Source organism: Gallus gallus, chromosome 4, assembly GCF_016699485.2.
Source record: "Gallus gallus isolate bGalGal1 chromosome 4, bGalGal1.mat.broiler.GRCg7b, whole genome shotgun sequence".
NCBI lineage: Eukaryota > Metazoa > Chordata > Aves > Galliformes > Phasianidae > Gallus > Gallus gallus.
Window position 1 is genome coordinate 2,542,077 of NC_052535.1, and position 24,503 is coordinate 2,566,579.

The window sequence follows — 24,503 nt, forward strand, 5'->3', positions numbered from 1 at the left end:
TTGGAACAATACAGGATGTAGAACGTGATAATAGCCACTAATTGTCTGGAAAGCAGACGCTTAAACCAATTCTTTCCCTCTTGTTCAACTGCCTGGTGAATATCAAATAAAACCAAATAAAGACGAGTAAACGTTAACACAGCTGGAAAATGTGGATGTTGCTGTGGTTCCATACATCCTGGAAGGAGGAGGGATGTCGTGACATCAGTGGGATGTGATCAGTCCTTGCAGATAGGATCCGGAGAGGATGTAGAGGGGGGATCGTGTGCTGCAAAGCTGAGAGCTCGCTGCCTTGCTAATTGTGTTCCTAAATGTCTTCCAGTTAACATGAGGTGCCAGATTGCTTTAAATTTCAGGAACTGACAGTCCTCGTTAAATTAGATCTTTTTAGTTAATTTTATCAGCAATTCTGAGCACTCCGGGATCAAAATATGTAATTTTGATAAAAGTAGGGGGGGGAAAAAAGCAGTAAGCTCAACATTCGACACCCTTATTCACAGTGTTTAATAGCAGAGGAGAGATGCTACGTGCATGTGTGAGAACTGGTGTTGAGGATGTGTGAACTTCAACTTCAGAAAGTCGAGGCTTCATTCAAGCACATGTGTCTGGTTCCATTTTTTTTCTCCATCTTTATAACCATGGCAGTTGACAGCAGACAATGGGGACTGGCAGCTCTGCTCTCAAATTAGCACAGAATGAATGAGAGCAGCTTCCCACACCCACCCCTCACGTTTGCACTGAGAATTTAAATAGTTCTGAAGCGTTGTTGGGAAAGCACATCGAGAGAGAAAATGCTATTTCTATTCGTGGAAACACTGCTTCCAGCAACAGCTTTCTGCCCTAGAAAGAGTTAAGGGTCAGACCCGAGTCAGGCTAACGAGGGTGGGGGTTATGCTGATGGTTATCAGGTAAAGTACCCTAAAAAAGCTGCAGCTGGAGAGGAGGGAGAGCGATGATGATGGGTCAGGGGAGGTTCTAGAAACCCCTTCTGCCTGCAGTCTTTGTGCAGCTCAAAAGGCTGTGGCGGAAGGTGGGTCAGAATCTGTGGAGCTGGAGGCAAATGATTCAGGTTTGTGTGGGGTGAAAATAGGCTGTGTGGGAAGCAGGTTCTGCTATTGCAGATTCAGATTTTGCTGAGGAGCTGCTGAGTTTCTTGAGGACTGGGGGAAAAGGCTGTGTATGCTTGTGCACGTTTGGGTGGCAGGTTGGGTGACATTACTTCCTTGTTTATGGGCAGTTGTAGGGTATGGTAGAGATGTAGCGTACTCAACAGCTTGGTATATGGCTAAAAAGGACTTAAAAGTGCCTAATATTTTAATATTCTTTGTAAAAAGGGGTTTTCATTAAGTGTATTAGTGATATTTAGTGGGCTGTTGTATTTGTTATTTAGCTGGTTACAATATGTTAACCAAATTGAAAGAGTTGGGGGTAGGAGAGAGCTTGTTCTTGTATTTATGGTGCTGACTTATGCAAGACAAAGTATAATAGTGGTAATTAATTTAAAACACCTATTCTGCTCTGCAGGAAGGCTGTGCTCTAGGAGAGGCTATCGAACTGCATGCTGTATTGAACAGGGCAGAGTGAAACCATTGTGCTTTGCAGCTCTGTGAAGGAATGTGATTTTATGCTCTAGAGCAGTGTCACTGTAATGAAGTTAACCTTTACAATTCATTTAAAAGAATCCTTGCCCTGGCAGTCCCTTGTCTAATTGGTCTACTTAACAAACCCTATTCTCTGGTACATAGAAGATGCTTCATTTTTATTTTACATTATTTTTCCAGGGTTTCCTGCCCTATAAAATGGCATTTCTACTCTAAGCTATGCTCAGCTCTCTAGCAGAGATGTAATGGGGCTTCAGGACTGAATACAGAAGCCATAGGAACATGAAAGCAAAAGGTTTTCTTTGGGGGGAGAGGAGGCATGAGGGAAACATTTTGATCTTAAAACATTTTAACGGGGAGGTGGTAACTTGACTGTCTTCTCAGTGCATTCCCACTTGCTATAGACCATAAACTCCAGTGTGTACAGCTTTAGCCAAGCCTTTAACCTTGCCAGGTTGTTATAACAACTACAGCTCGTTAGCACGTTGTAATTGCAGCACTTGCTATTGAAATTATAAAGATGATAGCTCTTTTGCAACAGAAAACAAGCGTAAGTATGTGTTTTAATGATCTTGATTTCAGTGCCATAGTAAGCTGAAGTCAAGTTCAACCAAGTACTGCATTTGACTTCAAAAACACTTGGTCCCCACACATATACATATATGCATGTGTATTTTGGTTAGTAGTGCAGAAGGGTTAACTGTTAATGCTGTGAAATGTAAACTTGGAATTATGGTGAATAATGGAAATGTCAGCAGCACCCAAAAAAAGCAAACTGAGTGCTAGAATGTGCAAGGAAAGGAATGGAAAACAAAACAGAAAATGTCTCTATGGTGTCTGTGTGCCTTCATCTTGAATAATGTGTTATATTGGTTCCATCATCCCAAGAAGAACATGGGAAGCCTTTGAGTGGCAGATACTTTAAAGAAGAGAGTAGGCAACACCTGTCAAATGTTACAGGTTTGGGAGATAAGAAGAGACATCACAGTGTCTCCTTAAAAGTCAAAAATTCCCCTTAAAAATCAATTTGCCTCTTTTGAGTTTATCTATTGTTTAACTGTGCTGCGTAAGCAAATCTGGGGGACTGGCAAGATATGCTATCATTAAATCCAATGATCCATTATATAATTAGTTAAGAATTCTCATCCATCACATTTATTGTATTTTACCAAATATTAAGCTAACTACAATGAGTGCATTGCTGGAAAAGATGTTACTTATTAGATATCACATTAGTTACATTAAGTTTAAACTTTATATTAAAGTAATATGAAACTCATTCTTAGACAAGTGCTTTTGTTACACAGATTCATTTGGATTAATTTTCTTTGTGCAAAAATGATCTGTATATGTTCAACAAATGTGTATCAAAGCTTTTTTTTATTGCTAGATGTGTGGTATACAATTGATTTTATAGCCCATATTTAAGAACTTCTGTTATAAAAGAGTGGAAATGAGGATAAGCAACTAAAGGCAAGATACGCAGATAGAGAGGATCTGAAGGCTGTTGGAAGAGATGCAATAGCACTACCATGGGCAGGGAGCCCATCCTTGTTCCTGAGATCCTGTTGGCAGCAAGCTTATGTGTGGTGTTGGAAATTTGAGATAACCTGAACCAATCCATGCAAGTTTTTGGTGAAGAGGAAAGCAGAGCTTTTATTGGACTCTTCTTATTATTCTACTCATACCTTGTAATTATTGACACAAAATAATTTGAGGATGGAGTTGGAAATCTTTGGTAACAGAGAAAGAAATGAAAGTAAATTCTGTAGACCTGTTATTCTGATAGTGAACCTTTTGCACTAAGGTGCTGCTTTCCAACTTCTGGAATTCTGTAGAATTTTGTCTTGATTTAAACACCTGAACCGTCTTTTAAGAGATGCTGATGGGCAAAGTAAAGGACAAACTTAACCAGTCCTTCATCTAGGAAGTGCGTTCATTGCTCAGGGCTTCACTGTACTTCTTTGTGCTTAAAAAAAAGAGTTTCCTTGCCAATGCTCGAAGTCCGCATTGGAATTCTCTCCTCCCTGGGGGAGGAAGAGGGCATCTTCTCTTCAATGGTGCTGCTCCCATGATCCAAGGAGGTCAAAGGAGGAATGCAGGCAGCAGAGCTGTGGCTGGGCTGCTGTCTGCAGGCAGCATGGTTGCCTGGTAACATTTCTGGGAGCACTTTTTCTGAACCTGGATTGTGCAAGTTACTCAAAATTGTCATCCCAAAGCTGTAGCTGTGATGCGTTTTCTGACTGGATGACTTCTCTCCCTGTCCCCCACCATCATGCTTTGCTCCTCTTATGGAGCTATAAATCCTCAGCCCTTTTAGTGTGATCATTACTCAAAATTGCTGTCAGCCAAAAAGCGCAGTTGTGATTTCTTCAGAAGATAAAACCTTTTCTTATTAAGTAATAGCCCTCAACTTTCAGATTAGTTTAATTAAATGCAATATTCTGAGCCTACTTCTGGTAAAAGCTGTTTCCCAGCTTCTATTTTGCTTGAAATTGAAGGGTGAGTCTTCTCTTCTGGTTTTCACAAGAGGAACGTAACACCCATTGCCCTCTCTCCCTAAAAGCTTGACCAAGTTCCTTAGTGATGTCACCTTGTTCTGCATTGGCTATGTCAGACAATGGCATTGCTATTCCTTGTCAGGACCTGAACAAATGGATTCTGTTTGCATCTGATGGAGTGGGGATCCGTGCTTTTACAATGGCTGCTTTCAGAGCTCTTTCAGTTGCGCTGAAAAATCCTAAGAACCTCCCAGATCAGCACATTGGAAAGCATTGTCTTAGAGATCTTCAAGGAAATGCTATTTAGCTTTTTTATTTTAATTTGAGATTCCTCCAAATCCAAAGGTCTCTGCATAAAAATATTCTGTTTTCCTGAACTTCCCTTGAAAACCCAACAAATGGCTTCATCTTGCCAGTAGACCATTGGTCACTGCTGACACCACTGCACTCCTGACCCAGCTAAACTGATGTGTATCTTATAAAATATTGCCTTAAAAGTGATGACTTTCCAGTACTTCTTCCTAGGCAGTGCTTTGCCTAAGCTGGCTTTGTGCTTGTTGTAGGACATCTTTGTAAAAGAACTTACAAGGCCATAAGGAGCATCTTTGTAGTGTTTGGGCTTTGCAGAGGAAGGCTTGCTATATGGCTCGTGGGAGAACCAGTGGAGCAAAAGAACAATTCAATTTGATATGTCATAATTGAGAAATATTAAGGGTTGGTTGGGGGGCATAAGTTGGCCGCATTCCTGAAAATTGGCTGAGGAAGGAATTGAAGAACAGCTCTAATTTAACAGAAATCAACCAGCGGCGTTTCTGCTTTGGTTCAGTTGAGGAGGGTGTTCAAACAGCCTCTGGTTCTGGTGACTATTGGTTTAAGTATGACTTTTTCTCTATCACTGGTGCATAAACATTTTGTATTTAGTGCCCAAATTATCACATTGTGCGCTTCAAAAAGTGTTTTCAGATTCTGAAGGGTGAAGTGAGAATGCGTGGAACAAAGGGGAGCTGCCTTTGTGGATGGGTGGCTTTGAATCAAAGCTGTCGTATCTCTGTTCTTAAAACAAATTTCCTTTTTTTTTTCCCCTGAAAATTACCTTGATCTTTTGAAAGATCCTTAACTGTCTTCATCTAATGATGTACGTTTGCAGTCAACTCATAATTATTCCCAAAACAGAGAGACTTGTAGAACAGACTAAAGGCCTTTTCAAAAACATGTCTGTTCCAATTCAGGTAAAGCTGTGCCACTGCATCACAAAGCTTTATATTACAGTAATTATGTAGTAGTAGAGAGCTCTGACAGTGCTGTGGCACTGCAGAAACCATGATACTCTCTAACCGGGAGATTCTAATGGGGGAATCACTGTGCTGTAACACAGCACATGGGGGAAGTCCTTAAACCACCTGAAGTTTTGCTGAAGACTTTGTAGTCCGTCAAGTGGATGCTTAAATTGATACCAGCTTTTCATTGTGATACACTATTTGTTTTCTTTGGGATGAAAAACTATGAACCATCCAAGGAGGCAAGACAGAGAGAAAAGCACGGTATTAAGTACAATTATGCTACTACAGAAGCAGCTTTCCTTTCTCAAGATTAATTTTGCTGAGAAATAAATGCAAAGCACTTGTGAAATGAGTCATTCAATTTGCCCATACGGAATTAGTTGGTTAAACTTAGTAAACCTAAAATACATTTTCTTAATGCAATTTTAGCTACAAAGACTCCCGCTAAAGAATTCTCAATGACATTGCTGGTGACTGATGTTGGAAAACATTCATGTGTGTGACCACCATATGCATCCCTTCTGGGGTGGGGAGAGCCTGACTGTGCAGCACCTCTGCTGTCTCATCGTGGTGTTTGAATGGATTGAGGCACAGGGAATTTGAGGCATAGGTTGGCTTTGTGTAATTGTTTCTCTTTTGCACTGATTGTGAGTGTTACAGAAGTCCTGCAGATAAACGCATGCAGTTCACTGCCCTTTGCTGCAGGAAGTCAAGCTCTTGCTGCTCTTCGCATTCTGATTCTGAAGAACTTGATAGAGAAGAAAAGGTCAGAGGGTAACAATGCTGCTATAGCTCTCTCTCTTTCCCACCCTGGAAGAAAGGGCATCCAGAACGTGTTTCTCCTGGGTCTGGAGGTGTGTAGGAAAGGCAGGCTGAGCAGATGATTGATTTTTTTTTTTTTTTTTTCTTCTAGAGCACAGAAGGCCAAATCATGACTCATGAGCTAAACTGTGTTTACAAAGTGGTTTTTCTAACCCAAGGGAGTGACAAATGGCGGGTCATTGTGTGACCTACCAGATCCTTAGCATGGAAGTGGCGCTGCTGCCAGTCCAGAAGCTGCATGTGGTTCCCAAGACAACTACTGCCTGAGCTCAGCTGGGCAATTGGCTTTCTGGGATGGCTGACAGCAGCCCTGGCGTATGGGGATGGGCAGTTCTGGGGTCCCTGCGGTGCTGGTGCAGGTCTGAGCTCCTGGAAGGTCTCGCCTTTCGTGCTTCTGTTTTTTAGCTTAGGACCAATACTTAAACAAACAAAAAAAGCTGCTTAAAAACGTTTAAAACAACCGTGATGACTGTAATGACTGTAACTATCAACAGAATGGGAAAGTCAACAACAGAACACGCATGGAGAACGGCAGGAGTAGCAAAAACCCAGAGAATTCAACATGGGGGAAGCATGCTGCAACATCTCCAGCATGTAAAGCTGCTTAGTATAGGTTGTCTCTGTGTGCTTGAGTTTCCAAACTCACCCTGGAAGTAACTAAACTAAAACAAGCCCCATTTGTTATGAATTGTTATTGACTAAATGATTTATAGCACAAATAGCTTCCAGAGGGACTGTGCAGACGCAGGTACTTCTATATTGCCTTTCTCACTGATTGGAATAAGGCCACTTTGCTGCCGTGTGACATCTGTCTGGATTAATTATGAAGTCACCAGACGGTCCTCCATCCTTGAGCTGCAGTGTGGTAGGACTGGTGGTGTGGATAGGTGCCAGAGAACAAAGAAGATGACAGCAGCTTTTTCACTTCCATCAACAAAATCACATTGTTCCTTGTTCTCCTGCACGGCTGCTGTGTGCAGAGGGCCTGGGCTGCTGGGAATGACTTTAAAGGTGTCTAGATGATTTGAAATGGTGCTGCAGTGATTCTGTCGAGTGCTCCAGAATGATGCTGTTTTGCTGTATTTCATTTCCAAAATGGCTCTTGCTCTTTGAGGTCAAGTTGTTTATGAAAAACGTTCAGTGTCAACGCACCAAAAAGCTCATGGAAACCACACAAGGCATCAGAATTTCTAGAAAGGGAAGCGATTACTTGTAGGTTTCTCTCAACCTACAGAAAATTCTATTTCTGAGTATATTCAACATAATTGCTCATTATGTAAGTATGTTAAAATGTACAACGCCCTTACCGTGTCGTCTTCCATTGAATGTCATGCTGTGAATTACAAATCCGTTAATGTAGATGTAGAACTTGCACATTCCTAATGCGGAGATCTATTTTCAATTCCAAGTCTTTTATGAGACCATCTGTGATTGCCAGTTTGTAAGAAGTGGATAGGAGCAATACGCACTTCTATAAGGGTTGTACATAAACTCTGTGCTCTTTCTAACTACTGTAACATGCAGTTTGTCAGCTTTAGAATGCCAACCAATTTTTTTGTCTTAAAATATGATAATTTATGCAGTATTTATGTACTAAAGCTTTTCTATAACTGCTTTCTGACTAAGAAACCATTAGGAGCCCAAATTATAAAAATCATAATTAACTGGGTATGTGGTATAGCTGTCTAGCAGTGATCTTTTTATGCGAGAGATATGGTCTGCCTTATAAATGAGGATTTAATCATTGGCTCTACACCAAATTAGTACAGGAGAGAGAATCTATCACTACAGGTTAATCAGGCATAATTGGGGCTTTTTGACAATGGAACTGTCTCAGCAAGAAGTATGGCTCTGTGCTCCTGCATGGATTAAGCCAGCAGAAACCCAGCTGTGAAGCAGGGGGTGTATGAGGGTGATGGAGAGCTCTGCAAGTTGGGCTCTTTCCTGGATCTGAACAGGGTTAGCTGTTCAGTTGCTGCCTGTTCAGTAAAGAAATGTGGAGAAAGCCCTAAGGGATTCTGGATTTACAAAAGTTGAAGTACATGGAGAATTTCAAAGCAAAAGATGGTTCAGACTATGTTGCTATTGTTATCCACATGTTATCCAGCATGTATGTGTTTTGAGGAAGTCTGTTGTAGCCAACAGTACCTAAAGCTATTGGGAATTATAGCATTCTGTCTGAGGCTTCTTTCCTTTTCTGTAGGATAGAACTGCCTGCATGAAACTGGGTTGTCCAACAGCATCCGTGCTGTGAGACCTGGGCTGACTGCAGCCTGCTGGTCTGGAACACAGACTGTTGTGTTACCTGGTGGGATGTTGATGAAGCAAGTGACCCCCCCCCACACATATTGAGGTTTGTGAAGATCAGTGCTGCCTCTTGAAAGAGTAAATAACTGCCTATGTTTAGCTTGCTATTTGGGAAGTAGTTCTTGTGATGGGCACAGGCACTCGATAGATGTGAAGACTCTGGCTGGAAGCTTGTATTGAGCCTGAGATGGGAAGAGGGCAAAGCCCAGCTTTTGTATGGGCTTGCTGAGGAGGTACAATTCAATTCCACCTGGGGACTTTGCAGGATGATTGCAAGGAAATCCTTTCCTTGCTGTGAATTTCTCCTGGGATTTGGAGAAGTCCTTCTCTCTGTGATGAAGTTTCTCAGTGTTTCAAGTCCTGCCATGCAAGGACTGCTTGGATGCTTGGTTGTGCTGAGGCAGGCAGTGATGTTAACTCCAAATTTGTTCTCTAGCTGGCTTAGGATATGGATCTATATATATTGCTTCTAAATGCAACGCTATACTCTATGAAACTAAAAGTTTAATCATTTTTTATACATAATACAAACCTATTTATAACTTGTATAAAAAGTAAAAGGAAGAAACCAACCCTCCCTGCAATGTTTTTGTCTTAAAATAATCTCCATAGAAAACCTGGCTTGTGTGGGTCACCCAACCATGCAGACAAAGCAGTGCCCAATGGACATGCTTTCCTTCCGACTTAGTGATGTCCTGGGTGTGATAATGGCTATGCCACACATAGCACAACATACTCTGAGAAATGATCCATAGCACAGATGAAAGCCACAAAACGAAACATCTTCTGTGCAGTTACGTGGAAATACTTGAATTACAAGTTTAGTTTAGCAGGAAGATGAATTTGGGTGGTTACCAACGCTCGCTTGACCTGCCAGCTGGCAGATGAGCTGTTTCTCCCCCCAGCCTCTCCATGTGAATACAAGAGGTCTTTTGTTGCCTATCATGGTTCTAATTTTGCTGGGGGGAAAAGTTAAAATAAAATAAAAATCTGTGTCAGTGCTGCCATCATCTGAACTGTTATGAACGGTATGAGCTTTTTTTTGAGCTTTTCTTGATCAGTGTAGGTTGCTATAGACACTATTATTATCTCACCACTTTGTGCTGTGCAATACTGCTGTCAGATTCTAAAGACTGTCTACTGCCTGTCAGGGTTAGCAGTGAAGTTTAACTTAAGTGAGCTGTGTGCAGGGAGAATGAGCTTAGGATGCCTTTTGCTGTACTGCTTTATCAAACTTCAGTGAAACCTTTTCAAGGATTAAGAAGAACTTGACCCAGTCGCCCTCTCCCTATTCCAGACTGTGTATTGTTGGTCCATCCAGCAGCAGCTTTGCTCTTCTGTAGGGAAGGACACCATCCCAGGGGATGGTGGGGTCACCATTCCTGGAGGTGTTCCAGAATGATGGAGATGTGGCACTGAGGGATGTGGTGATGGGCATGGTTGGTTGGGTTGGAGACTTGGGGATCTTGAGAGGTCTTTTCCAACCAGAAAGACTCGATGAATGGCATTTGCTCTGCCTTCACCTTGCAAAATCCCCAAGTATTTCATGCACATAAGGGTGTCTTTTTTTAAATTAACTCCTGAGTTTTGCATGATGGATGACCGTCTGTCTTCAGAAGTGGTTATAAATCATGCATCTACGCTAGCCTCGTTTCCTGAGGTGACTAAAGCTTATTCAGGCACGCTGTCAGTCTGTCCCTCTGTCTTCCCTCAATAACTTTTAACCCTTTGTTGGATGTTGGCACAAATCTGAGAGAGAAATGTCGAATTTATGGAATTCCTCCAGTCTTTATGAAAGCAGGTGGCTAATTGAAGGAAAACAACCTAATTAGTGTCCGTGAGGGAGATATTTTATCATGTGCTTCAGAGTTCTTCAGGGAATTTACATGGGTAAAATACAAACACACCGCATGGGAGAGCTGTCATTAACAGCAACATTTCATCAGATTCCTTTCAACTGACTTCGTCTATGGACTATAGCTTGGTGTCTTTATTTATTTATCATAACTATTCATAATTCCTACCTTCTTGCTGTGCCCTGTGGTATCTCTCGGGCTGTGGTTGTACCGATTAAGGCACTTTCCTCTGGGCCCTGTGTAGAGAAGTGTCAAATAAAGTGGTTTCTGTAAATTAGTGGTGCATTTGGATGCCTGACCTGGCTCCTGGGACAGCAGTTTAGTGCATGAGGACAGTGAAAGCGTATAATGATCTAAGAAACAACTTATTGATGTAATAGCAACCTGTTCACATGGCAAGGAGAGAAGCAGAGCTTGGGGGGGGGGGGGGGGGATGTTGAGTTGTGCTTCTCGTGCTGTACTGCTTGTTGCTTTGCTACTCTGTCAAATGAACTACTTGGGAAAATGTAAGCTTTGAAGATGCTCCATAGAGCTGAGATAACAATTTTGCTTATTTATGTTTGTTTGATAGCGGCTATAAAATTACATCAGAAGGCATAACTTTGCTTAAGCTTTGCGGTCTGTAGCTGTGATAAGATCAGGATGATGCTCTTTATTGCCATTGAAACAAAATGAAGTTTCTTGGCTAAGTGATTAAATCTTTTCATAGACAAAGGGCTTTTTGCATGGATGAGAAATGTGTTATTTCAGAGGAGGCACATTGGGTATAAGCAGAAGTGGAGCACGTATCCTAAAGAAGATGCCAAAGAATTGCTCTCCCTACTTAATACCTTCCCAGTATTTGTTATGTATTATATGTATTTTTTATCATAACATCTATGATGTGGAATACATGTTCAGGAGATATTCTGCATGTTTGGGAAAAATTTGATGAGAGTAATGTTAAACTTTGATAGAAATGGGGTGTAAAACTGAATTGTTGAAATGATGTAAGCTTTCATTGTGATGATGAAACGTGTTCTGTTTGAGTCTGTCATCAGATGTTGCGTATAGATTCTGTGCTGTGCTTTACTGAAGACAAAGCCTTCACTTGGGATTCTGCTCTCATAATGTTTCCAAATTGTACTCCTGGTTGCCCTAGATCAAAGTAAGTAGCACAAAGGAGTGTGAAACCTGAACAGTTCTAGCACACATTGCTTGGCTGTCCTTCATCATAAGGAGATATCTCAGATCAGATTCTGGAACAGTGCAATAGCTTATTTCTGCCTTTTGTTGTCTGCTGAAATATATACTCCAAAGTCTCCAAGGAGCTTATGATAATCATATCATGCCACTCTGCCCAGGTCCCGTTACCTGTGGGCTCACCAAAGCACAGTGGAACACAACTATCACCTCTAGATATTGTCTTTGTTCATCCCCACTGGATCATCATTTCCCAATGCTTTCTCTGTTCTCTTTTTCTCTCTGCCTCTACGTGTGCAGCTTTTTGGGTCTTTCTGGTTCCGAACATTTTGTGCTCTGTGTGTATTCTTCTGTTGTCTGTGATTACAGAGACCCTCTATTACAATGCAAATAAATAGAATGATAATTATTTTGGAAGGAACCAAAGGGGGGGAAAAAAAAGTAATAAGCAGTTCTATCATCTTTCAGCTCTGTGATTTTGATTCTTTTCTCAACCTGCAGGAATACCTCTGCAATTAAAGCACCCACTGTTCTAGAGAAGAGTTAGAATGGAAAATATTTTGGCATATCATAGGAGAAGTGACTCAAGTGCTGTGAACGGTTTGATGGTGTTATTCTGTGGTGTATTCCTCCTCCAAGGACCATCAATTTCTCTGATAAATGTTAGAACAATGAATCTGTCATGAGAGCATGTGCAGTGCTAGCAAAATTAATCTTCGTATAAGGATTGGTGTATTCACAAAGCATTGGTTTGTCTTCTGTTTGAAGATCAAAAACAGCTCCCTGTTTTTGATACAGAAGATGCTGATCTATCACTTGTTAAATTTAACTTGGCTAAAGCAGTCTAAAAGCTGGGAGAGAATTCCTCTACAGGTACACAAATGAGTGAACTTCTGAAGCCTGTTGTAGGAGTGTTTATTTTTATTCTAAATTCAGCAGATATTGTCTTAGCACCTGAGTTTTCTAATTATTTTGACTAACGACAGCACAGCGGTGCCTGTTGGGACAGCATAATGAAAGCATCCGCCAGCACTCGGTCCCTGACTGCACGTTGCTTTGGCAGCATGAATTGATGACTCTGTAGGCATCAGTAGGTTTGCAGCTTTTTGGTAAAACCATGGAGAGCAACTCAATTTTGCACTGTTTTTTTCGCCTTTTCTCACTTTGGGTACTTTCAGCTGATGGCTGAAAGAAGCAGGACTTGTTCTCTGCTGTTCTCACGTCCCCTTGCCAAAGGCAAAAAGATGCAGGCTGTGCTTTTCCAGTGTATAAACCCTTAATTTGGAGTCTTAGCCATTATTATCGATGTGTGTCAGTATCTTGTTTGGGGTTTCTCTCCTCTTTTGCTCAGGGAGTGGTGGAGGCACTGTCCCTGGAGGTGCTCCACAACTGTGGGGATGGGCACGGCAGTGTTGGGTTGGGGTTGTACTTTAGGAGTCTGAGAGGTCTTTTCCAACCTTAATAATTCTACAATTCTTGGAATTTAATTAAATACGTTAGCTATTGATCTCCCAAATTTCTGCCTCTCCTTTCCACCTGGATAGCAATAGTGAAGAACTGAGGGGGAAGAGTGAAATGTTTATTACTTTTCTCATCTGTTTACCTTACCAAAAGCATGAGTGGGTTCTTAATGTCAAATAGCTATTAGCACTCTCGAGTTTCATTCTTTTCGCAGATTCCTTATTGCCTCTTTCTATGGCACTTTCATTTTTTCCCTTTCTGACATGTGCAGAAGAGCAGGTTAGACTTAATTCCAGTTATTTTCACAGTTTGAAGTGGACAAATAGAGTAACTGCGAACTCCTATGATGCTGAGACTCCTCCTGTCACGAGACTGTTTTAAAATACATACCATAATGGGCAAATATGGGCTTCAAACGGGTTGGGAATGAGAATTTTGGCATACTGAAAAAATGGTGCCTACATCATTGTTCATAGACACTGATGTCAGTAGAGCTGCACCTGGAGGGAGGACATGGCTCAGATATTCATACATTAATGTGTTGCCATGTTTTCTTCCTTTGCTGCATGACTGTGTATATATTTATAAAGAATTCAAATAAGGAACGTTACTTAGCTGTAGCTGCTCACATAGGCTTCCATAACTGTGGGTTCCTTGCATGCCACAGCAAATTCTGCTGCTGTAATCCACTTAGCTACTCTGAACATCAGAGTTCTGGGTGTAAATGGGAACTAGGGATGACGTGGCACTGTTCCCGAGGCATGCAAAGCCCCTGGTATGTTGCACCCAAAGAATTGTGTTAAAGGAGTATTACCAAGGTTCCTAATTCATGCACTTAAAATTTAGTAAATGCCTCCCCCTTGTGCATGTGCATTAGGATACAGCTTGCACGGCGTGGTCTTGTGCTGTGTTTGCAGGGTCAGTGTCTCGCTCACTACTCAGAAATGAGTAACTTCATCTGGAGCCAAACTGGGGTTTTGTAGGAGAATGTGGCTGCTGATTCCACGTTTCTGTTATTGCAGAACCCTGAAGGCAGGGATGACTGATTTAGGAGTTGCAGGAGGAAAAGTGAGGGTCTCAAATGTACCTTAGTAGTCTGAGTGGCAATTTTTTCGTTGCCCTCTGTTTTCATGGACAGTTTGAGCTTCGGGAAGATGAAAAGCAAATCTCAAGTTACAGTATCTGGGTAGAATACTTCTAAATGTATTTGGAATAGACTTTATCAGAAGGATGCAAGCAATATCTGCAGGAAGTCCTTGAAACCATGCAGTATCACTTCTGAAAGAACAGCCAGAGATTCTAGAATCCCATAAATCTCTTTAATGACTGTGAATGTTCAAGGCAGGTGTGACATAAAGCCACACTTCAGCCTGGCAAACTCACCAGAGCCCTCCTGAATCAACAGTGTGTTGGATCAGTCTCTCTATTTTCAGGGACAGCTGAATGCATGGAAATGCTCAATGTTTAAAAACCCATTGTTTTTCTGCAGAAAGTGTATTTAACTCATGATAGTCCTTCAGAACACGCTAACATCTCGTAAGAGGTGGGAGGGCATGGGGGTTTCTCATCTGTGCTTTGGGTGATTTTAAGGGCTGCCTGGCAATAGGCTGCAAACTAGTGATATAGGGCAAGAGGTAATGTCTTTCAGTTGTGCTGGGAAGGTTCAGGAACAATAGGATATTAGGACCAATTACGAACAATTTCTTCTCAGAAAGAGTGGTGATACACTGGCACAGGCTGCCCAGGGAGGTGGTGGCCTCACCTGGAGGTGCTCCAGGACTGTATAGATGTGGCACTGAGGACATGGCTATGGGCATGGTGGGGTGGGTTGTGCTTGGGCCTGGGGGTCTGAGAGGTCTTTTCCAACCAGAATGATTACATACATCTGTATTCTTCTACCTAACATGGTTTGCTACTGGTGATGACTGGTGATTCAACTCAAATGCTCAGTTGAAGAATCCTATTGGAGATGATAAATGGGCTGTATTTATGTCCCAGCAATAGCTCTTGGCATGTGGAAGTGTGCATTATTGTTCTAATGAGCATAAAATAAGGTTATGGCATTTTAAAGCCAAAACATTGTTTGGTGCATGTTGCACTTGTGAGTATTCATGGGTAAGTTGGAGGTCTTTGTATTCTCAGGGCTGCAATTTCTGTATACCTGATACAAACACAAAGCAAAACCTCGGTGTGCAGATAGGAAAACATATTCTGAAATATAAATGAATATAAATGCACTTTTTTGGCGATGCTTCACCTTTAGAGGGAGCGTATCAAAGTGTTAAAGATATTCCATTTTCAAGACATTTCGCATAACCTTGGAACAATTTTTTCTTGCATCTCGAAATGTCACTACAGTCAAAACGAATACACTTTAAATTCCAGAGTACTTAATGTCATTACATAAATAGAAACCTACAAACACCATCGAGTTTATATTGATTTCATTTTTTTTTTCAGGATTATATTCACTGCATTAAAACTTTACCGAAGGAATCAATGACTTTTTGCACTTACAAAGAGTCTGTCTTAATTAGCTTCATTTTTAATGTGACATTAAGAAGCAATATAGTTTCTTAGCTGCTTGATAACAGCGGTTGTGTTTTCTTCTCCTTCATGCAGAAGATCGATTGGGAAGGGCAGGAGTTTAATCGTGGTATTGGGCTTTCAACATACAAGGCAAAGTTAAATACATGCTCCTGAGCAGTCCCAAACCCCTTGCATGCACCCAGCTTTCCTTGAGGCACACGCAAGCAAAAAAATAGACTAATGAGCCTGTAGACATGCATGCTACGTGATCATTTTTCTGGCAGTGTGTTTCACAATTTAATTGTGACATTTAACTTGGTATCTAGCCTGCTGAATAATTTAGGGAAAAGGGCATTGATGAAAAATTCCATCTTTTATTCAGGTATCAAACAATGTTGCTATTGGGTCTTGTCGTGAGATAGGAGGGGCATCAGCAGCAAAAATGAACTTTCGGACTTTTCTACATTGTGGTTAAGAAATATTAATGGCAGATCAAGATTGCTGCTGTGGTGAACGCAACAGGTGCCTGTTTCCATTCCTTCAAAGGAAGGACTTCTTTCTTGTGACACCTGAATCCTCAGGGAGGGCGGATGGAAGGTAGCATCATCCATGCCTTCACCATCAGCCACTCTCCTGCCTTTAGCATTGGACTGGCTATATTCTTGAGAAAAACTCTTGCTGCATAAATTGTATCAGTCTGGAGACTTCCTCCTGACCTTTGATAGCCTCCAATACGTACGTATATATTTCTAATAAAGTAAGATGCCCATATAGGCTCTTGGCTACTTAACTTGTAATTCATTTTTCAATAGAACCCAGAAGCACTGAAGTATTAAAAGGGTCCTACTTTATCTTTCGGATAAATGCAATTGTCTCCTTTTCCCTCCAGGCTGGAGGCTCATTAATAATAGCAATCAGTGCTGAGATTTTATGGCTCACCTTGGCTGTGCATGAGAAACTCCCCAGTTCTTTGAAGGTCTGTGAAAACAATGCAAATTTGAGAACTATTTTTCTAACAATTAAAAAAAAAAAAGCATGACTGTTCCCCCTGCATAACATATTTGAAACAGATGCCATCTGATTTTCCTGGATCACGCTGCAATTAGGTATCAAAATAATAGAAACGAGTGAATGTCGCTCTTTCTGCTGCTGTACCTCACAGTCAGGAGATCAGACTCCACTATTGCTTTTTAATCGTGGTCTGCCAGTGCCTTTAGCTTAGATGCTGCAAAATGCGTTTCTTCACTTCTTATTTAATAAGAGCTTGCTTAAATCGTTACCCTAAAATTTTACACTCCTGATAAAACAGGGAATTTTCACTAGTTTAAATGAGCTTTTGCTTTTAATGCCTTTAGCTCTGCTTACAGTCTCACTCTCCAATGGCTTTGAAAGCGCCACGTCCCCTGTCCTCCATCTCACCACTTCCAGTATGTTCTGATTGTAATACATCTGATTTCCAGTGCTAAAATGATGCCTTTCAGTTGATTGGCATTCAACGCAAGAAGCGGGCGACTCATCGCTTAGCTCCTTAATAAGGTTCCTTCGATGCCACAGTGCTCTTTGATAGATGAAGCATTGTTCCTCTACAACAACAGGACCCAATGTGACAGCGTTTGTCAGCTTATGGAATACCACGGCTACATTTGAGATCTCATTCCCTAAAGAGACACTAAGATCTATCTTATGGGCAGCCAACAGCTGGATTTATTTTTGTTCATAGCCTCTGCATATGTTTTCTGAGACAGAATAATGTACGGTTCTGATTAATCTTCTTTGTACAGTGAGGAAAGCACTTTACCTGCTGGATGCTATCAGGTATAAAGAAAACCATCTGCTCTATTTAAAGCATAGCAGAATTTTTAATTGCGAGTTAAAGATTGTTTTGCTGTAGAAAAATGTACTTTACAGACTTGAATTCAGATTTTTCCTGCAATTGAATTATTTTGTTTTGCTTGTGCTTTTTGGTTTGCAGATACTGCATTGATTTAATTGTCTTCATGTACTACAGGACAATAAAATATTGCTTCTCCCTTCCAAATAAATTGTGAGATAGAAGATAGTCAAGGAACTCAGTAGCTATATTTCCACATCCTGTGAGTATTTGTGGCTAATTTCTCACCATGTGTTGAAGGATAGGAATGAAAGAATCTTGTCTTCTTGCCTGCTGTTGTCAACATTTAAGCTTTTTTGCCCTTCTATAAACTGTTTTTGAATGGATTACTTGTTTGGATGCTATCTCTGATAGGCTCCAGTGCTCTAATCACACAGTATCTATTAGTCTGCTGTTTTCAATGTGAATGGCCTCATGTGAGTCACGCATCCCCCATAAGCTCTCTGCTGCACTGGAGGCAAGGACAGGGGAATCTGTGACTGCTGAACAGGAAGAGGTCTCCGGTCTCTGTAAATGAGTAAACTATGGCAACAGCTATGTTATTGGATTAAAATGCTGGACAATTGCCATATGTGAAAAGCTGAATGATAAGAATGATCTAAATGTGCTTCTACAGTCGTGCTAGGGAAAAGTCGCTTTAAAATGAAATGCAAGTACTAACATCAAGCTTTAGAAAATGCCCAGATTTCACTTGCACTAATGTTATATACTGCTTACTTAAGAAAAAAGTTCCATTGCTCAGTTTATTTTTTAAAACTTTTCATTCTTTGTGGTAGAATCTTGCTATAAAGCTGCTGTAGTGGAGCGTAACTGGTACAGAAGCTATTGCCAAGATCAGAACGTGGTTCTGGTGGACTCAGACTATCTCGCAGTTCAGCATTTCCACTGCTACTACCATAACAATGAGATATCTCCTCAAATCACTGACTTGGTGCTTCGTGTACTTCTTTTTCTTGTGGCCTTGTTGCATCCGGGGATTAACTGAGAAACCATTTCCATGCCACAGTGCACTGTAGCTTCCTCCTGTGCTTTAGCAGACTGGTCTCTGCTTTCTGTCCAGGCACTGCTGGGTTAACCTGCTCTACGTACGCTAGGTATGTGCTAGCAGAATTCTGCTGTTTGGTAAATAACATATGTTTTGGAGGATTCAAAACCAGCAATTTGTGTCTCCGATATGGAATTGTGAGTAATAGCGTAGCGATACGTGCCTAATAACTGCCATCTGCCTCAGCTTCATAATCATTACTCTTTGGCTTCCGTATGTGTGGTCGTTTTATTTGAGCATCTCCCTACAAGAAAGACATCGAGGTGTTGAAGCATGTCTAGAGGAGGGCAACAGAACTGTGAAGGGTCTGGAATACAAGTGCTATGGGGAGTGGCTGAGGGAACTGGGGTGGTTCAGCCTGGAGAAGAGGAGGCTCAGGGGAGACCTTATTGCTCCCTGAAACTCACTGAAAGGAGGTTGTGGTGAGGTGTTGGGGGTAGGCACTTCCCCCAGGTAACAGGGATAGGATGAGAGGGAATGGCCTCACGTTGCACCAGGGGATGGTCAGGTGGATACTGGGGAAAACTTCTCCAAAAGAGTGGTGACGCACAGCGCAGCTGCCCAGGGAGCGGTGGGGTCACCATCCCTGGAGACGCTCCAGAACAGAGGAGATGTGGCACTGAGGGACGTGGGGATGGGCATGGTGGGGTGGGTTGGGGTTGGACTTGATGATCCTAGTGGTCTTTTTCAGCCTTCGTGATTCTATGATGATGGTTCTATGACATCCTGAGAAAGATTCTCTGACATCCTGAGAGATATTCTAGCACAGAGTGACCTATCGGATCTGGCTGCCACAGTAGCTCTCCAAAGCCTGACCCTTGGCAGAAACTCTTTTTGCTGACAGGGATGAGCATTTCTGCAGGATGGTGATCTGTGCCAGCAGAGACATAGGATGTTTCAGCCTTGTTTATTTTTGGTGATGGATATTAGAGCTCTTGGACTACCTGCACACTGAGAGTCCAAGTGGCTGACCTGTCACATTGTGCACTGAGGCCGTTCTGCAAGAGCTGACTCTGCTCCTGTTGGATCTTTCCACATAATGAGCCCCTGCTGCTGAGATGGGCTTTATTTCTTGGAGCTCTACAGCCTCTTCAGCAGCTAAAAGAGAAGGTTATCAATAATGCACGTTAACGGTGTCGTTAGCTGGAGGAGGGCTAGCCAGCATCTTCATTAAACAGCTCAGAGGTTTTCTAGGGCTCACTAAAATCTCCTCCTGATTAATAGCTGGAAGTTGGAGCCTAGAGAGCACCACTGCTTTTCCTGAAGTACATGAAGGTCATCACATTCTGGAGGCCTGTTCCAAAATCTCATAGAAAAACAGGATTTTTTTTTCCTGGAAAACAGGGACTGTGTAGCTCTTGTGATTACAGGTTTATAGCATCGCTCCTCTTAATCAGACAAAAAAAAATCTGATTGATTCTTAAGGACTCGTGAAGCAGAAGCATCTCGAAGTATCATATCCTAAATTCAACTGATTTGGAAACTTCTGCTGATTAATCTTCAACCCATTTCCTTTTGTAAATTGAGATATATTTACATCACTGTGCCTATTTCCAGCATTGTGTTTTTGGACCAGGAATGGCTCTCTTCTGTGTGGCTGAGGCTCATTATAGGCTCTTCTCTCTCTCCACTGGCTCTACTTGTCTACCAGTAAAGAATCGGAACGAGGAAGTTGGGGCTGTTGTGGTGCCAGAGATTATTTCTGCCTCTTCCCCCTATAACTCCTATACTTCTATCCGTGTCAGTTATTTTGCCAGCTGCAACTGGAAATTTCTGACAGCAGTGCAAATGAAACTCTTCTTTTTGCTCACCTGTCATTATAAGCCTTCAGCATACGTTTGGGAAGGTAATGAAAAACAAACCTGGGGACCTACTGGCAGTGAGAATTGTGAGGCAGCACAAGATCACAGAGCTCAGAGCCAGGGTGTGAAAATATAGAAAATGTTTGCTCTCTTACAAGAAGGGAAAAAAGATAAAATATGTAGATTAAGCTGTACTGTGCTGGTCCAGAGGGGCACTTAACCTGTGCTGTGCACTGCTCTATGGTCATCCTGGGAGGTTGTTTATATGCCCGCAACTCTACTGGGGCTAAAGAATGATGCTTGCTGCAGAAGGTTGTGAGTGCCATGATTGCCATTTCAGGATATCTGGGATGACTGGGATCAATTAATGAAAACAAAACAAAAGCAGCAACAACCCCCCCCTTGATAAACTGGAGGTAGAATCTAGACAGTTTCCCATGGTAGGGTTTATGACTAGCAAATTTTGCAAGTGTTTTGGGACAGATACAGCATTTTCCATTAGAACAGTGCCTCTGCTTTTAATGAAATTACTTCCATTTATGTATGTGCATAAGCATTTGCAAGACCTGGAGGTCTTGGGGACTGCATGTACAGCATAATACTCTTATCACCATCAAGCATCTTGTCTCCACATAAAACTTCTGCTGTAAAAACTGCCAAACAAGATCTATAGTGTTTGCTTTGAGTGGGTTCCAACTTCCCTTCTACCCGGAGTGCAAGATTCCAATATCATGCAAGAGATGGCGGGGTTTGCATAGCAACTCAGCACTTGAAATGCAGTGATTTGTGGGTCACTTCACCACCAGGCAGCCCTAATAAAATAGTACTCTCTTTTTAAGCTGTTTTGTACCAATGGATCCAAGCTGTGAAATGCATTTAATATATGGTGCTACTCCCAAAACGAAGTTCAGCTTACCTGAAAGTTTCCACAGAGCACTTGGTTTTAAGGGGAATCAAAGCCACAAGGAAGAGTGGCTTTCTCTGATACCTCCTCATAATGCAAAGTAACAGTTACTTTATTTTTGGATATGGAGAGACAGTAGTGTGTTATCATGCCTTAAAAAAATATAATCAGTTGATATTGAAATCATGGGTCTGCTATGAGATTCTTTCCAGCTTTATATGCACATCTGCTGGCTGAGCTATTGGTATTATGAGTGGTTTCTTTGATGTTTATGGTTTGCGAGGCCCAGTTTTCTATTCTCAGACTTCTGCCCCTTAGATTTCATTTTCCAGGCCCTGAGTCCGAATCTGGAACTGGGTGATCTTTGAGCTCCATCCCAACCTAAGCCATTCTGTGATCTGCAGTGCTGTGAATTCAGATTGGCTGTAGCTCAGGAATGTGCTCAGCCATTTCAAGCCTGTCTTAAGCTCATTCATGGCTCCCTGTTTGCAACAGAGAATAAAACAGGACAAATCTAGAGCAGGCGTGCGGATGTGTTGTAGAATGGCCAGGACAGGAGTGAACGATGCGGCTGAGCCTCACCTCACGCTGCTTTTGTGGAGGAGCATCCTAGTTTTCCTTTATGCACAGAGGTTCCAAACTTCTCAGGATTTGGAAGTTATTTGAAAATCTACATAAAAATCCCAGAAAGCTGCAGTTCTTTGCCAGCACACAGAACTTGTCCCAGAGCCAGGGGTGGCTGCTGCTGTCACTGTACTGCCAATGATGGCACCCAAGCAAGTTGAATTTGGGAATCTGTTCTGTAGAGCTGTCTCCTCTGCTCCGTGCCAAAGCACACTTTTGTCTTTGGAGACAATGGGAGCAAATCCTGACCTTATCTGCAAGTATTGCTACTGCTGAGTGATTGATAATAGGAGCCTGACGTCTTCTTATGGTTAAATAGCTCGAAATGAGAACAGCTCTTGTATTCACTGCTGAAGATCAGAGACAATAATTGTGAGGCTATTTTGTGTGAACAATCCATGTCCCGCTCACTGGGGCTGGTGTTGCTACCTGGCTAAAAGGCTGTTCTGTTTCTGTGGTGATTGGTAAAAACAGATTAATGGCAGAGTTCTCTTCAGAGGGTGCAAGGAGGACCGGCTCTGAGCAGGCAGGAGCTGGTAATGGTGCACCCAGGCTGGGGGATGCTGCCTTGTAGCTTTGAAGGCTTCTTTTCCAGCAGCGATACTGCAGTGCCAGGGCAATTCTTGGGTGGGTGATGTGTGTAATAGATAGAGCTCTATTTCTCCTAATTAAATGAGTGCTGTACTAGGGCTGCCAAATTTTGCTCGCTGCAATGTGCTACATAAAATTGAGAGAGAAGGAAAGTTAGATTTTAATGGGAGAACCTAATCCTGCTTTGTGCCAAATGCTCTAAATGGAAGCACAGCCAAGGGAAGAATGAATGGTGGTGAGCTACCTAGGGGAGAAACTAACTTTATTAGTTGGGCAAAACAGCAGATGTCAGACTCCTTACCTAAAAGGGAAAAGGGAATAAAGCATGAAATGTAAAAGAGGAGGATTCTGTTTTCCATTCTCTTATGCATACTTCCTACTACCTAATTAATGAGACAAAGATATTAAAGCTTGCATGGGAAGTGAGCTTCAGTATATACAGTGATATATACCTGTGGAAGAACACAACAAGGGATATCACTTTGGTTCAAGTGATTTTGAAAGGAGTCCATGAGGCATAATGCTATCTTGCTCTACTTGCAAATTACATCTGCTGTTTTTGGGGCTTCTTTCCCATTTGCAGACCAATCTGGGATGCCAAAATTCCTCTGTATTCGCCTTCTGAGTGGGAGATGAACTTAACCTTCAGTTCTCCATGGGTTTGTGCTAAGGGTTGAGAAACAGAACCTAGCTGACCTGATGTGTTGTTTTTCGGAGGACATCTAGGAAGATGTAAATCTCTTTGGTGCATAGAAGAATAATCCTGTTCGCATCATGGTGTCATCGACTAAGGATTAAGGCTTACATTGTCCCTCATTTTTTGATGTTGTGTGTTAACTTCATGAGAAAACGTGACTCAGAATTGGAGCAGTGCTGAAAAACGTTCTATGAGCAATGTCCTCAGCTCTCCTTCCCTTGACTGCCTAACTTTGCTGTGAAGAGAATCCTTTAAAAAGCACTTCTATTCTCAGGCTGCGAAGAGCCCTCTGAATATAATAAAAGCTTCATTAAGAGCTGAAGTGAACTTACAGAAGACTGTCTGTGCCGATCGAGTCAGGGTTTTTGAAGTATGACAACAGTTCATTGTATAAAGTAGCAACTTCTTTGTATTCTTTTCAGTGAGGCGTTTGATTTCATCCCTGACAGCTAAAAGCAAAAAGCACCAACTAGTGATGCTTTCTCTGCAGCTCCACGCTATTTTTGATGCATTTTTCTACAGTGGGACTGGCCTGAAATTCTTCCAAGCTTTGTTTTGGTCACTCATACCAAGATTTCAATTTCTATAGCCAGAGAAATTCTGTTTCTTTTGTCTCTCTTAGGTAGCACTGTATGCACACAGCAAATGAATCCAATTGGATGTGGTTTTACTGCTGATTGTGCTGCCTTGGAGAGCAGCCGCGGCGTGCATAAATTGCTTGGATCAGAGTGGAAGTCTAACGTAAATTGCTCTTCTGGCTATTGAATCCAAAGTAATTATATGGCAAATGCTCTGGCTAGTGGTTCCCCCTCTCTAAATGCAGCTGGGTGATGGTCTTGATTTTTAATGCCAAGTCTTTGCTTTCTTGAGACTGGGCTAATTTCTGGAGATGAGATCCTCTAGGATTTCCTGCTTGTATTTATAACAGGGAACAAAAAGATGATGGTAGGGAATGGGGTTTTAAAAGCTCTTACAGTATCGCCTACAGCTGTATAAACAGAAACTTGTGGTGTGCAAATCGCACCATCCTTAGCAGAATGCGTTTGTCACTGTTGGCTGCTCTGCATCCCCACAGCTAACACACTTTGTACTCTGCTGCCTGGATTTCCATGGTGATCTGCCTTCTGACTGCCTATAAGCAGAGAGGTCAAATCTTTTCTTTAGCTTTATCTTTTAAGTGGATATGTCAATGGACCCTGAATGTACACAGCAAAACGCACACGCTTGTCTCTGGAGGGCCACTGAAGGGACAGCTTTATGGCAATGTACATCCTCCTCTGTAATCATTAGTCAGCAAGGAAAGTTGTTCAGTGTCTGATGCTGGAAGGACTCAAGAAGTATGCCCGGAGAGGTGGTGGTGCTGCATCCCTGGAGACACCCGAGGTCAGGCTGGACGGGCTCTGAGCACTG

The 24,503-nt window shown here is 42.0% G+C and overlaps 1 protein-coding gene across 1 annotated transcript in view; it reads left to right on the plus strand.

Annotated features, from left to right (window-relative positions):
• Positions 1–1,029: 1,029 nt before the first annotated feature.
• Positions 1,030–24,503, plus strand: part of HTR2C (5-hydroxytryptamine receptor 2C) — a 239,929-nt gene continuing 216,455 nt past the window's right edge. Inside the window, exon 1 of the mRNA XM_046940307.1 lies at positions 1,030–1,069. The gene's annotated coding sequence lies outside the window, so the exon portion shown is untranslated. The remainder of the gene's footprint in view (positions 1,070–24,503) is intronic.